General features: G+C 41.0%; 1 long non-coding RNA gene across 1 annotated transcript in view; it reads left to right on the top strand.

Annotated features, from left to right (window-relative positions):
- The window catches only part of LOC145542740 (uncharacterized), a 40,927-nt gene extending 28,049 nt beyond the window's left edge, over nucleotides 1–12,878 (top strand). The window contains exon 2 of the long non-coding RNA XR_014080101.1: nucleotides 12,375–12,878. This is a non-coding gene — a long non-coding RNA (uncharacterized LOC145542740). The remainder of the gene's footprint in view (nucleotides 1–12,374) is intronic.
- Nucleotides 12,879–13,618: the final 740 nt, after the last annotated feature.

Here is a 13,618-nt window from a genome sequence, read left to right as displayed (position 1 = left end):
TTTTCCTCTTTGCTTGGTTTGGTTCTCTGGCCTTCCTGATAAAGCCTTTTCTCACACGACCCAAGATTCTTTTCTATTTGCTTATACTGTTTAAAGAAGAACTAAAAAGCTGATTGGACACTTTGGGCTGAAGTGACTTAGAAACCTGAAATTGTCAGTGTGGCTCTTTTTTTTTCTGTAAGTATAGTTGACTTACAATGTTTCGGGTGTACTGCAAAGTGATATATGGTGCTTAATCACTAAGTAATTGTTGAAGGACAAGCAGTGTTACAAGGAAAGTTGACAAGATTGAGTACAGCAAGAGAGGGAGAGAGAAAGAGAGAGGGAGAGGAAGGGATGTGTGTGTGTGTGTGCGTGAGAGAGAGAGATATAGCATACAGGAATGTATGTGAAAAGAAGGAAATAAGCTACCAACACGTCTGTGTAATTGTGTTTGGAGGATGATTGATGAAGACACATCTATGACGTGTACTTTTTTAAGGGAAGAAACAACAAAAACAAAAAATACCCAGTGCTGCTGACCCCCTACTGCTGTCCTTTCCCCAGCTCTTTCTAGGGTGGATATATGGCTTCAGTTCCTTTAAAGTGTCAGCTGGTGACGGCTGGGGCTCTCTGTAACTCTCCAGGACTCTTTGGCTTCTACGAGCATTAAAAACTTTCCCAGTGACTTAAAGAAACCACACACATACACACACGTGAAGACCATCATGAAAGTCGTTGCACTGTGTTGGTTTTTTCTCCTGTTTTTGGAAGCTGGTAGTCCTTCTCCCAAGCCTTTCATCCTCCCCCCTTTGTGCATCTGGTGGAAGAGAATGTTATATCAGAGGTGGAGAAGGTTGCTGATGAGTGACACAAAAGAAGAGGAAAGGAGAGCTTTCCAATCCCGATTTTAATGATTGACTCTGGAGAAGATTGTGCTTTCTGTGTCCTGTGTTTCTTTTTCCTGAGAAACTAGAAGCAGGTAAACTTGCCCTTTCAAAACATCTATGTCACATTTCCATGACTTCAAGCAAAACCAAGTAAAGACTAAGAAAAATTAAAGGAGTAGAATTTCTAAAAAATGAAGCACAAAAAATAAACATAGATCCTCATTTTAGTCCTTACTGGTTCTCAAAACAGAAATCATGAATACGTGTGGCCGTGTATGGGATGGGCACTGGGAAGATATTTTCAAATCTGTGTTCTCATTTTCATGTATTTCTGTCAAAGCCATCTTTGCACCTGCCCTGCTCCCAGGCAGAGGTGACCACTCCCTAGCTTGTCCTCCCAAGGCATCATGCATGCTGATTTACTGTGGAGTCACAGAACACCACATTTATCTGTATACATCTCCATGTCACTGCCACTGCCCATAGATTATGAGCCTCTTTTTTTATCCAGTTTTATTGAGGTATAATTGACATACAGTACAATGTAAGTTTGGGCTCCCTTGGTGGCTCAGTAGTAAAGAATCCACCTGCCAATGCAGGAGACACAGGTTCAGTCCCTGGGTTGGGAGGATTCTCTGGAGAAGGAAATGGCAACCCAGTCCAGAATTCTTGCCTGGAGAATCCCATGGACAGAGGATCCTAGTGGACTATAGTCCATGGAGTTGCAAAGAGTCAGACAGGACTTGACCACTAAACAACAACAGTGTAAGTTTAAGGTGTACAGCATAATGACTTGACTTACATATATTATGCATGATCACCACAATAAATTTAGTTAACATCCTTCATCTCATATAGACACCAAAAAAGAGGAAAAAATATTCTTTCCTTATGATGAGAATTTTTTTAAGATTTACTCTCTTAACAACTTTGTCAGATATACCACACAATAGTGTTAATTGTAGTCATCATGCTATATGTCACACCCCTAGTATTCATTTATCTTGTAACTGGAAGTTTGCACTTTTTGACCTCTTTTCTCCAATGCCCCCTCCTCCCGGTCTCTGTTAACTATAAATCTGATCTTTATGAGTTTGGCTTTTTGTTTGTTTATTGTAAATTCTATGTATAAGTGAGATGATACAAATTTGTTTTTGTCTGGCTTACCGCTCTCAAGGCCCATCCATGTATCTCAGATGGCCGGGGTTCATCATTTTTTATGACTGAATACTATTCCATCATATATATATATATATATATATATATATATATCACAACTTATTTATCCATTTATTTGTTGATAAGCTCTTAGGTTGCTTCCATGTCTCGGTTATTATAAACAGTCATGCGCCTCTTAAGAGAAAGAGAAATTTCTTATTTGTCCTTCAATGAACACATAGTATAGGACTGGTGGGGCTTCCCAGGTGGTGCTAGTGGTAAAGAACCTACCTGCCAGTGCTGGGGACTTAAGAGACATAGTTCAATCCCTGGGTCTGGAAGATCCCCTGGAGAAGGAAATGGGAACCCACTCCAGTATTCTTGCCTGGGGAATCCCATGGACAGAGGAACCCAGTGGGCTACAGCCCATGGGGTCACAGAGTTGGACACGACTGAAGCCAACTAGCACACACACACACATAGGATTGGCATAATTAAAGCATTTAATAGTGAACAATTAATATTGAAGCATTTTGATGCAGAGAAACTTTTTAATTTTAGACAAGTTTTTCCCCAATATCTACAAATTTTCCCACCCCAACCTCTAGAAGAGACATCATTGCCAACTCATGGAGCCATAGACCACTAGTCAACCTTGGCTAGACTTGGTGCTGGACAGAGAAAATTGGGGCTCTTTAGACCTGAAAGCTGACTCTCTCTCTTTAAATCAGTGGCCATGGAAAAGTTATTCAACTCTTTCAGCCTGTCTATGCTTCTCTGTAAAATTAGTAAAGTATCTTGGAGCATGATAAGAGCAATTAAATAAAATAATAAAGTTCTTTACCTGTTCCCTAGCTTATAACAGGAGCTCAGCAAATATTACATCCTCTATAATAAGCAACTTTCTCTACTAAGAAGTTCTGGGATGGAAGTGGGCAGATTCCTAACTAATTCCCACCTTCTTTTAAAAATAATATCTTTTTGTGGTCTAGGCTATTAGAAATATAGAGTACATGCTGTATGCTAACTACTTTATAACTGGCAGTACCAGGGACTGAACTAGATTTCAGTTATTTGAGAATACATCTTATATTGAGATTATGACTTTCTTAAAGAAAGAACTTCCATAATTCAGGAACTTGAACAAAACAAGGACTCCATAAATATGTAATAAATGACTGAGTAAATAAAAGAAGCAATTAATTGCTAAATCAAAGTGGCTAATAATGTTTTTAGGAGAGCAGAGAAAGATTTTTTCTACTAGAAAATATAAAAGCACCCCTTCCAATGTCCTAGCTAAAGATAATGTTGGAAAGTATAGAAAGTTGAGGAAGACACTAAAAATAGTTCTTTTCAGTTTATAATTCTGATATTATGATCTTGGTCTAGATCCTAGCTAAGGAACTTGGATAGACTGTGGAATCTTTGCTTCATGAGCTATTTGGTTCATTTGAGGTTACCATCTCACAGAAGCTTGAATCCGTGACTCTAACAGCTAAATTACCCTGGCTTGAGAGTCAAGAGACAAGGTTCTACCACTAGTCAGCTTGGCAAAATTGTGCATTTTATGAACATATTCTATTCTTTGTCCTCTTACCTTTAAAAAGAGATCATTAACAATGGATATCACATAATGCCTATTAGGATGGGCATCTTCAAAAAGACAAGAGATAACAAGAGCTGTAGAGGGTGTGGATTAAAAGGAAACCTTGTGCACTGTCGGTGGGAATGTACATTGGTGCGGACGCTATGGAGAACAGTGTGGAGGGTCCTCAAAAAATTAAAAATAGGACTGCCATATGACCCAGCAATCCCACTCCTGGGAATATATCCAAAGGAAATGAAAACACTAACTCAAAAGGATATCTACACCCCTACATTGATAGTGGCATTAGTTACAAACAGCCAATATAGAAAAACAACTTAACTGTTCATTGATGGAGGAATAAAGTGATATATATATATATACATACACACACATATATGTATATATACATACACACACACAATGGTATATTACCCAGCCATAAAAAAGAGGAAATCTTGCCTTTTGAGACAACAAGGATGAAACTTGAGGGCATTTTGCTAAGTGAAATAAGTCAGACAGAGAAAGATGAATATCATATGATCTCCCTAGTATAGGTAATCTAAGAAAATCTAAAGTCTAAAAAAAGAAAATAAAACTTTAAAAATACTCAAATTCATAGAAAAGGAGATTAGATTTGTGGTTACCAGAGGTGGGAAGGTTTGGGGAGCAGCGGAGATTAGATTTGTGGTTACCAGAGGTGGGAAGGTTTGGGGAGCAGCGGAGAGGGGGATGGGAAGAAGGTGGACAAAAAGTACAAACTTCCAGTTACATGATAAATAAGTACTAAGGGTATAATGCACAGCATGATGGTTATAGTTAGCACTGTTGTATTGTATGTAGGAAAGTTGTTACAGTAAATCACATCATGAGGATTTCTTTTTCTTTTTTGCTTATTCTTTTTATTGTATCTGTAAGAGATGTGGATGCTAACTAAAATTATTGCGGTAATCATTTCACAAAATATGTATGTCAACCATCATGCTGTACACCTTACCATGCTGCACTGTGCTATACATCAATTATATCTCAATAAAACTAGGAAGAAGGAATTCCCTGGTGACCCAGTGGTTAGAATGTTGTCTTCCAATGCAGGGAGTGTGGGTTGAATCCCTGATCTGGGAACTAAGATCCCATATGCCTTGTGGTCAAAAAAAGAACCCCAAAAAACAAAAACAGAAGCAATATTGTAACAAATTCATTGAAGACTTTAAAAATCATCCACTTGGAAAAAAATCTTTAAAAAAAAAAGGAATGGTCAGAATTGACAATTACTAACATCCCCCCTGATTGTAAAACTAGTTATCCCACAAAGATGTTTATCTTTGGAGAGGCTAAAATACTCAGAGACTGAGAAAAGCTGGGAGGAGCTCCCTGGCATTACACCCCCAGCTCCCCACCCCTCCATTGGGGAAAGGCTGAGTCTGCCATCTGCCATCGCACGAGCCACCAGCCCATGCTGGCCCATCCCTTCCACGCTGGCTGTGGGTTCCCATCTCCTGGTTACTGCTTTGAGAACCCAGAAACTCTTTCGCTTGGTTTCTCACCCTTCTGTTCCTTTGCCTCTTCTTTTTTTCTTTCCTCTAAGCCAGTTTTTCTTCACAATTCTATGAATAAAACTGCGTCATGGTTTCGTTTGCGCCTATGAATTAGGATCTCCAGCCTGAAGGTGAAAATAGGTCCCCTGGATCTGTCTTTCTTATCTGAGCTGCTGACAGAGGCAAAAAGGGGCAAGAGCTGGAGCCAGGGCTGAGTTATGAAGGTGGGATGAACAGCGATTAGCCCCGAATGTAGAAGCATTCTAGAGTGTTCCTGGAGGCTGAATGCCATGAGGGGAGAGAGCACTGTCTGTGTGGCAGAGACATATTCAGAAGACTCAGCGGGGAGGCAGCCTGTAGCCCCAGTGCTGAAAGGGTGGGGGGATTGTCAATGATGAAAACAAATCTTCAAAACCTAGAGCAATGAGAAAACCTCCTTAGCTGCCCTGTGACGGGAAGCACAGATGTCTAAATATACAAACACTCTACTCTTAGAGGACAAATGCTAGTCCTTGTCTCAAAAGCTAATCCACAGTGCTAGGAAACCATAGTGAGTCAGTTGCAAAGACAAAAATATTGTTAGAGGGGAAAGCATTTTAAAATCTTTCTCTGAGATCAGGTCAAGCAAACTCTTAGGTACACGCTTTTTAGAATTTCTCGGTTTTAAAAAGTCTTGTCTTCAATTCATGTTCTTTTTATTTTATCTTCTTCCTCGGAGGAGAGAATAACTTGGAAGGGAATCAGCTCCTGCACATCTGGCAGGTAGCAAGTGCTTCATAAATGCCCAGTGAATTAGGTGTTTGATGAAGTCAGGAAAGTTGACTTGTTTATTTTACCAGAAAATAAATAGAAAAATATCCAACAGAAAACTGTACTTTCTTTACATAGAATATTTCTTTCAGGAAGCCCAAAATGGGAAGAAAAACCTGACAAGTCTGTAGAAAAAGTCCTCTGGCTAAAAAGGGACCTTTCCCTTAAGAAGAATGAGATAATAATTTGAGAAGCAGCTAAAGAAGGCTGAAGGGCAATTCCATTTCTCCTGGTCACTCGAGAGGCAGAATTGTCTCTCTAGGGTGATGCCAGAGCCACCACCACAGGGCTGGGCTGGGGTGACAAGTACCAGGGACATTGCTTGTCATTTTCATTGATAATTATGAGACATATCATTTATTCCGCCATAAATTCCACCCAGTGGCAACAAGTTTTCACCCACCTGGTGCTGTGAGGATGCCCAAGTCTTATTATTTCAGCTCGACCGGCTTCAGCCAATGTGTAAATATTGCAGCAAGTCTAAGGAGCCAAAGAAGGGAATGACTATTACTCCATTAATACTAATGAGAGGAATGGAACTGGGAATGTGCTTAGCTATGTTGCCACCAAAACTGATGACTTTAAAAGGAGAAAAAAATCTGCAGGCTAACTGTTGATTTTTTAAAAAATGAGCAAGACATAAAATCCACATGAGGTAAGAATCAAAGAGAGAAAGAAAGATTATGGCTCTAGGAAATCTGGATGTGTATATGTGTATGTGTGTGTGTGTTTTATGCTCAGTTCATTTAAAAGACTCTGCGTGGACGCCAGCAGGCTACTACATGCCAGTGAAAAGGCTACTACAGCCCATACACAATTTTTTTGTTCATCCTCCTCATTGATAGCTTTTCTTGGTACATAAAATAGATGTATATAAACCCACAGCAAAACTGAACTGTTATCAGCATATCCCCTGACTTCCACCAAGCAGATGCAAAAAGATCCAGAAGCAGATCAGTGAGGGTGAGGTTAAGAAGAAAGGGAACATCGGAGAGAATAAGATGACAGCCGTGTGAACTTACAAAGGTCATTTTTCCCTTGCACCTCATTAAACGTTGTAACACCATCCTTATCAAACTCACCCCAAACTCAAACAAAAGCCATTTAATTTGGGAGCAGACATGGTGCTTATTTACTTTAAGGGGTCTGCCCCATATTCAATGGTTGCAATACCTCTTCACGTCCCTCTTTTTGGAATGCTGGCACTTCAAAAGAAATAAAATTCCTTGCGATGGTAAAGGAGGTTTAGAAACAGGCTTTTCCCTAAATGCGTTGTTTTGTTTCGTTTTTAAGTAAATATACACCCACACACACACCCCCACACCCCTACTGCCACGTTCTGCCTTAATTTTAGGGAAGTTTTGCCAGCAGGATTTCATTTTTCTCTACAGAGGATTGTGGATTGTTTGAGCCTGGCACGGAGCTCTGCTGCTGGCATTGCAAGCTCATCAGTTGTCTGCAACCCCAAAGGTCCATATACTTGATATATACTTGAAACAGACAGAGAGCGCTTTAACCAAGGGAACCGGCAGCCGTGCTTCTCTCTGCTGACACAGGGAGGCAGTGCGGGAAAGCGTGGCTTCGCCCGCCGGAGGGAGCGGACGCTGCTGCCAGCTTGCCCTCCTTTTCTGTTGTTCAAGTCCTAAAGTCTCCTCAGTGGCTTATGTTTTATGTGACTAGCAATTTTCAAAGAAAAAGGTCAGGTTACCTGACCAATGAAACAAAAATTCTTTTTAATGACTGTGTGTTCAGGGAAAATGACACAATAAAGCTTTCAAAAAGGACCAATGTTTCAAGCAGTTTTATAATCCATCAGTTCAGTTCAGTTCAGTTCAGTCGCTCAGTCGTGAACCCTCTGAGACACCTTGGACTGCAGCTCGCCAGTCCTCCCTGTCCATCACCAACTCCCGGAGTTTACTCAAACTTATGTCCATTGAGTCGGTGATGCCATCCAACCGTCTCATCCTCTTGTTGTCCCCTTCTGTAAGTGAACTTACAGTTCACTCTGGCTACTGTGGTTATGCAAGGAGGAGAAACAGCAGAGATTTTTCTCAAATGTGGCACCACCCGAAGAAGGTGGCTGTATGGTTGTTGCTCTTGTTCAGCTGCTCAGTCATGTCTGACTCTTTGTGACCCCATGGACTGCAGCACGCTAGGCTCCTCTGTCCTCTGCTGTCTCCCGGAGAAGATGGTTGAGATGGTTGAATAACATCACCGACTCAATGGATATGAATTTGGGCGATCTCCAGGAGATGGTGAGGGACAGGGGAGGCCTGGTGTGCTGCAGTCCATAGGGTTGCAAACAGTCGGACACAACTGAGCGACTGAATGACAACAATAGGAAACAGACCATAAAGTTGAAACCTCATCATCATAATCCTCACGTGAAGTATATTCACCCATCTCACACTCAAGAGGAGTCTCCTTCTCAGTTTTCCTCCCCAGCTAGTGTATGAACCTAGACCTCTGCTCTCCCTCTGTTATCATCACCCCCACAGTTACCGGTCTCCCGCCTACACCTTGAACCTGTCAATGAGTTTTCAAAACAGGTGGCTTTCTCCTCTGTGCCATGTGCTCAGTCATGTCTGACTCTTTTTGACCCCATGGACTGTAGCCCACCAGTCTCCTCTTTGCATGGAATTCTCCAGGCTAGAATACTAGAGTGGGTTGCTATTTCCTCCTCCAAGGGATCTTCCCGACCCAGGGATCAAACCCACGCCTCCTGTGTCTCCTGCATTGCAAGTGGATTCTTTACCTGCTGAGCCATCAGGGAAGCCCACTGTAGTACCTCCTCAATCTCCCTCCTCCTATTTATCCCCTCTATGATCACCATAGATTTTATTTGCCTCTTTCCTAGAACTGAAAGTTTCCAAACACTGCCCTTACTTCCATTCCTCCCGTTTTAATCCACCTACGTGGTACTTTGAAACTATTCCAAGCCACACTCAAATTAAATCACTGCCAAGCTTGAAATGTTTCATGGGCTCCCCTGTTCTTCTTCAGACAATACACAAACTCTTTCTCCAGGCAGTTACAAACACTACACCTCACTTTCCCAACACAGCCCTTCTATTCTTGAGAGCTTTACCCCTTCCAGCAGGTCCCTCCCCCCGCTTGAGCTGTGCAATTTCTGCAGCATTTCTTCACCTATAGTGATGGCCCTTTCTCACACTATGCTTGTGCCTCCAAATTCTACATTTATCAGAATCTAAGTTAAACACTGGGTCCTTCATGAAGCCTTCCTGGATTTACCTCAGACAAGTCATTTGTCTGCTTGAAACTTCTATCCACAGGCAGTTCAGTTGCTCAGTTGTGTCCAACTCTTTGCGACCCCATGAACCACAGCACACCAGGCCTCTCTGTCCATCACCAACTCCCGGAGTCCACCCAAACCCATGTCCATCGAGTTGGTGATGCCATCCAACCATCTCATCCTCTGTCGTCCCCTTCTCCTCCTGCCCTCAATCTTTCCCAGCATCAGGGTCTTTTCCAATGAGTCAGCTCTTCACATCAGGTGACCAAAGTATTGGAGTTTCAGCTTCAACATCAGTCCTTCCAATGAACATCCAGGACTATAATCCACAGTCTGATGCAATTAAAAAAAATAAAGTATGAATTGTACATAATGAAAAAACTTCCAGAGTACCTCTCTTCCAATCTTCTCTTAAATTATAGTTACTGGTATGCATGTTAATCTCCTCTCCCAGTGTCTAAGTATACGACATCGGGACCAGGTCTGTTTCTTTGAATTCACAACAGCCTCAGAATAGCTTTCATGTATTTGGTGTTTAGTAAGTAAGTGGGTTAATGGAAAAAGGGTTGAAGTTAAGCCAAAACAAAACTTTCCCATTTACCTCCCCTATGCACTATATACACATGTAAAATATTTAGTTGGATGTTATATCACTCAAATTTTCATATTTACTGACCACATAATATATATCAGGCATTGTCCCAAGTGCAAAACAGATATGTCCCAAAGCACTAGGGGAGAGAGATAACAGACAAATTATTAATTTTTGCAAATAGTGATGGGACTAGAAAAACATGCAAAGCAGGTCAAGTGCTTGAGGAGTATCTGTGAGGGAAACTTACTCAGGTGAGGATTCATGGGAGATTTCTCAAGAATAATGAGACTAGAAGGGTGAGAAGCCAGTCATTCAGAGACCAGGAGGCAGTTCATTCCAGGTGGGAAAAACTGCAGGAGGAAAAGCCAAGAGGTGGGGGGCAGCATGATGTTTTCTTAGGAACCAGAGGAAGACTGACATGGCTAGATTATAAAGAGGAAACGGAAGGGCTGATCAAGACTGGTTTGGAGAGCGAGGTGAGGACCAGACCAGATGGATCTCGTAGACTCTGGTAAGGAAGGGGATTGTCTGTGAAGTCTGTGGGAAGCCAATGTAGAGTATAAGCAGTAGAATATTATAACCCTCTTGGGATTTTAGATCATTCTGGCTGCCGTGAAGAGAACAGAGTAAAGAAAGGAAAGAGTAAAAGCAGAGAAACTAGTGGGGGAACCAATGTGGTGGTCCAAGCAAGAAAAGAAATGGCTTAGGCTTACACAGTAGGCTTCCCAGGTGGTTCAGTGGTAAAGAATCCACCTGTTGATGCAGGAGACAGAGGTTCGAAACCTGGGCTGGGAAAATCCCCTGGAGGAGGAAATGGCAACCAACTCCAGTACTCTTGCCTGAAACATCCCATGGACAGAGGAGCCTGGCGGGCTACAGTCCTGGAGTCACAGAAGAGTTGGACATGACAGCAACTGAGGACAGATGCAGGATTACACAGCCGTGCGCAGTGGAGGACAGACCCAAGAAAGTAACCATATTGTTAAATGTGGGGAATGAGGGAAGGAAAAGAATCAAAGGCAGGGTCCAGGTTTCTGGCTAAGCAGTTGTGTGATCGCTGATACCATTCACTAACATAAGAAACACTAGAAGAATAGGTTTGAAGGAAAAGAAATACATTAGTTCTAACTTTAAAGCCATCTTAAATGATAATTATTCATATGATGAATATTTGACAGATTTTTTAAACTGGAGTATAGTTGCTTTATAATGTTGTGTTAGTTTCTTCTGTACAACAAAGTGCATTGGCTATGTGTGTACATATAATCCCTCCCTGTTGAACCTGCTTTCCACCCTCCTCCCATCCTACCCATCTAGGTCATCACAGAGTACTCAGCTGAGCTCCCTGAGCTATACTTCAGGGTCTCACCAGCTATCTGTTTTACACATGGTAGTGTATATGTTTTTGAGCCCTTACTGTGTGCTTTACACTGCATTAGATGAGTAAATAAGACGGTCAGACTCCCTGTTCTTATAGTGCATACCATCTGGAGAAAGAATACCGATATTATTTTTTAAAAAGTTATTCAAGTCAAATAGAACATCAGATGGTGTGCAGGCATGCAGGCTCTGTTGTTGGAGATCTCATAGAATACAACACCGCACCACTTTTAATGATTCTTTTCCTTGGATGCTTTGTTCATATTTGAAATGCAAAACTTACTTACCATTTTGCGAATGAATCCTAGGAATTCATGGAGTAGAAGTCCAAACCAAACACAGAGTAACTTTGGGAACAGCTGCTCACAGTTTGCTTTCATTATGACTTTTAGTTTCCCCTAACCCAAGTCCATAGCATCCTGCATAGACAAGCGTGGTTGGAGTGTGGTCTGAACTACCCAATCACTGCCTCTATGGCTGAGCTTCTCACAATGGGTGGTTTGTGTTTTTGAAGAGACTGCTTTATAGAAAAGAATGAAATTACATAAAGTCATCCTACAAGCTTATCAAGAAGAGTGTCAGACCATAAAAAATTTTTTTCAAATTGGGAAACTACTTAAAGTTATAATTAAATCCCACTATTCAGTCTAAATGGAACTTAAGTCCTGAAAATTTTCTCCATGTATGCCATAGTCTATGATCAAACCATTCAAGAGAATCATCCCTATAAGGTTAAAATGGTACCTCTCATACTGATTCTTTTTCATGTTTTACCTAAATCTTTCCAGCATATTTGCAATAAATTAAACAACCAAATACATTTCACATTCATTAACTGACCATGCATGGAAAACTCAGACACTGAGTCCAAGTTAATAAAATACTCATAAATTAAAATGTGGCCACGAGATGTTTTTTTTTCCCAAGACTGACAGTTTATTGATAGCTCTCTTAAAATTCCAGACTATGCCAGCTTAAAGTATCATATTGTTCACGTGATCATATGCTGCTTTATTCTTCATAACACTTCTCCACTTGAAAGGATTCTCTTTTTCCTTTCACATATCCAGAATTAGGATCATTAATTTTCTAAAAAACAGTTTATATGAAGTCACATTCTAATATTCACCTTCCCAATGCTGAAAATCTTGTTTTCCTTCGAACAAGTCACTTTGATTTTCTGTAGATGCGTGTCCTGGCTTAGTCTCCAGCTGCTTTCACTGTTCACCGAGGCCGGCCAAGAAGCTCTGACCGCGTGTATCACTATGCTTCTCCTCTGGTAACATCAAATGTATACAGCAGTCAGCCGTCTCCCTTTGATCTTCAGCTAGCACAAACCCTTTCTCACTGAGTTGTCCTCCATGGTTTGTTTTTGATATTTAAACAGTTTGGACATCTCTAAAAGTGGAGTGACACTGACACCGAGATAAGGTGCCAATCAATTTATTAAGTGATTTTGTACAAAAATGGCAAACTTATCATGACCCTGGAGCATGACGGATTCACCCAACAAGAAGCGTGAAGAAAGCCATTCATCTGTTCTTGTCTCTCCTCTCTGAGGACGTCGACGTGAAGCTCTTCTCTGGGACTGGAGCTATGAAAACTCAACGGAAATGATAAGATTTTTTTTTCATTTCTTTTGAATAAATTATTCAGTGCTTACTATGTTCCAGGCACTGTATTTTTTTAATTGTTTATTATTTATGTATTTATTGGCTGTGAGTGGGCTTTGTCTAGTTGTGGTGAGTGCGGACCACTGTTGGCCGTGGTGCGCTAGCCCCTCACCACAGTGGCCTCTTCTGTCACAGAGCGTGGGCTCTAGGGCTTGTGGGCTCAGTAGTTGTGGCACACAGGCCCAGCCACTCTCAGATACATGGGATCCTCCCAGACCAGAGACCAAACTGGTGTCCCCACATTGTAAGGCATATTCCTAACCACCAGACCACTAGGGAAGCCCCGGATATTTTCATTTTAAAAAATATTAATTAATAGGCCTCAGGAATATTTCTATTTTTTTTTCATTGAATGATGAATGAATGTAGATTATGAGGACATGCTCCATGTCATTACAAGGGACATTTCATTCTTCTATGATGAGACATCAGTGCTACGCCACCCAATGAAATTACCAAGCATATCACAATTACGCTAAGTCATTTCCAAAGAGGGAGAAATGAAGTATAAAACACAAGTGTGTTTTATTCATCTCAACTCACTACATCCAGGGTAACTTGGAGATAAACCCAGCCTAAGAGAACTGAATGTTTTCTGCATTTTGTGTTTTAAAGCAAAATAGATAATGTCTATGTAAATAGCAACTATGGTTGCCTTTATTCCTTATTCTATGAATGCCAAAACAATAGATTACTTTGAAATAAAATAACAAAAAATTAATATGACCTTTAGAAATCATTGTTTCTAATAAAATAG

The sequence above is a fragment of the Giraffa tippelskirchi genome, chromosome 1 (assembly GCF_054371585.1).
Source record: "Giraffa tippelskirchi isolate mGirTip1 chromosome 1, T2T-mGirTip1v1.2.pri, whole genome shotgun sequence".
Taxonomy (NCBI): Eukaryota; Metazoa; Chordata; class Mammalia; order Artiodactyla; family Giraffidae; genus Giraffa; species Giraffa tippelskirchi.
The sequence above is the reverse complement of the archived record's forward strand: the minus strand, read 5'-3'. Positions and strand labels throughout refer to the sequence as shown.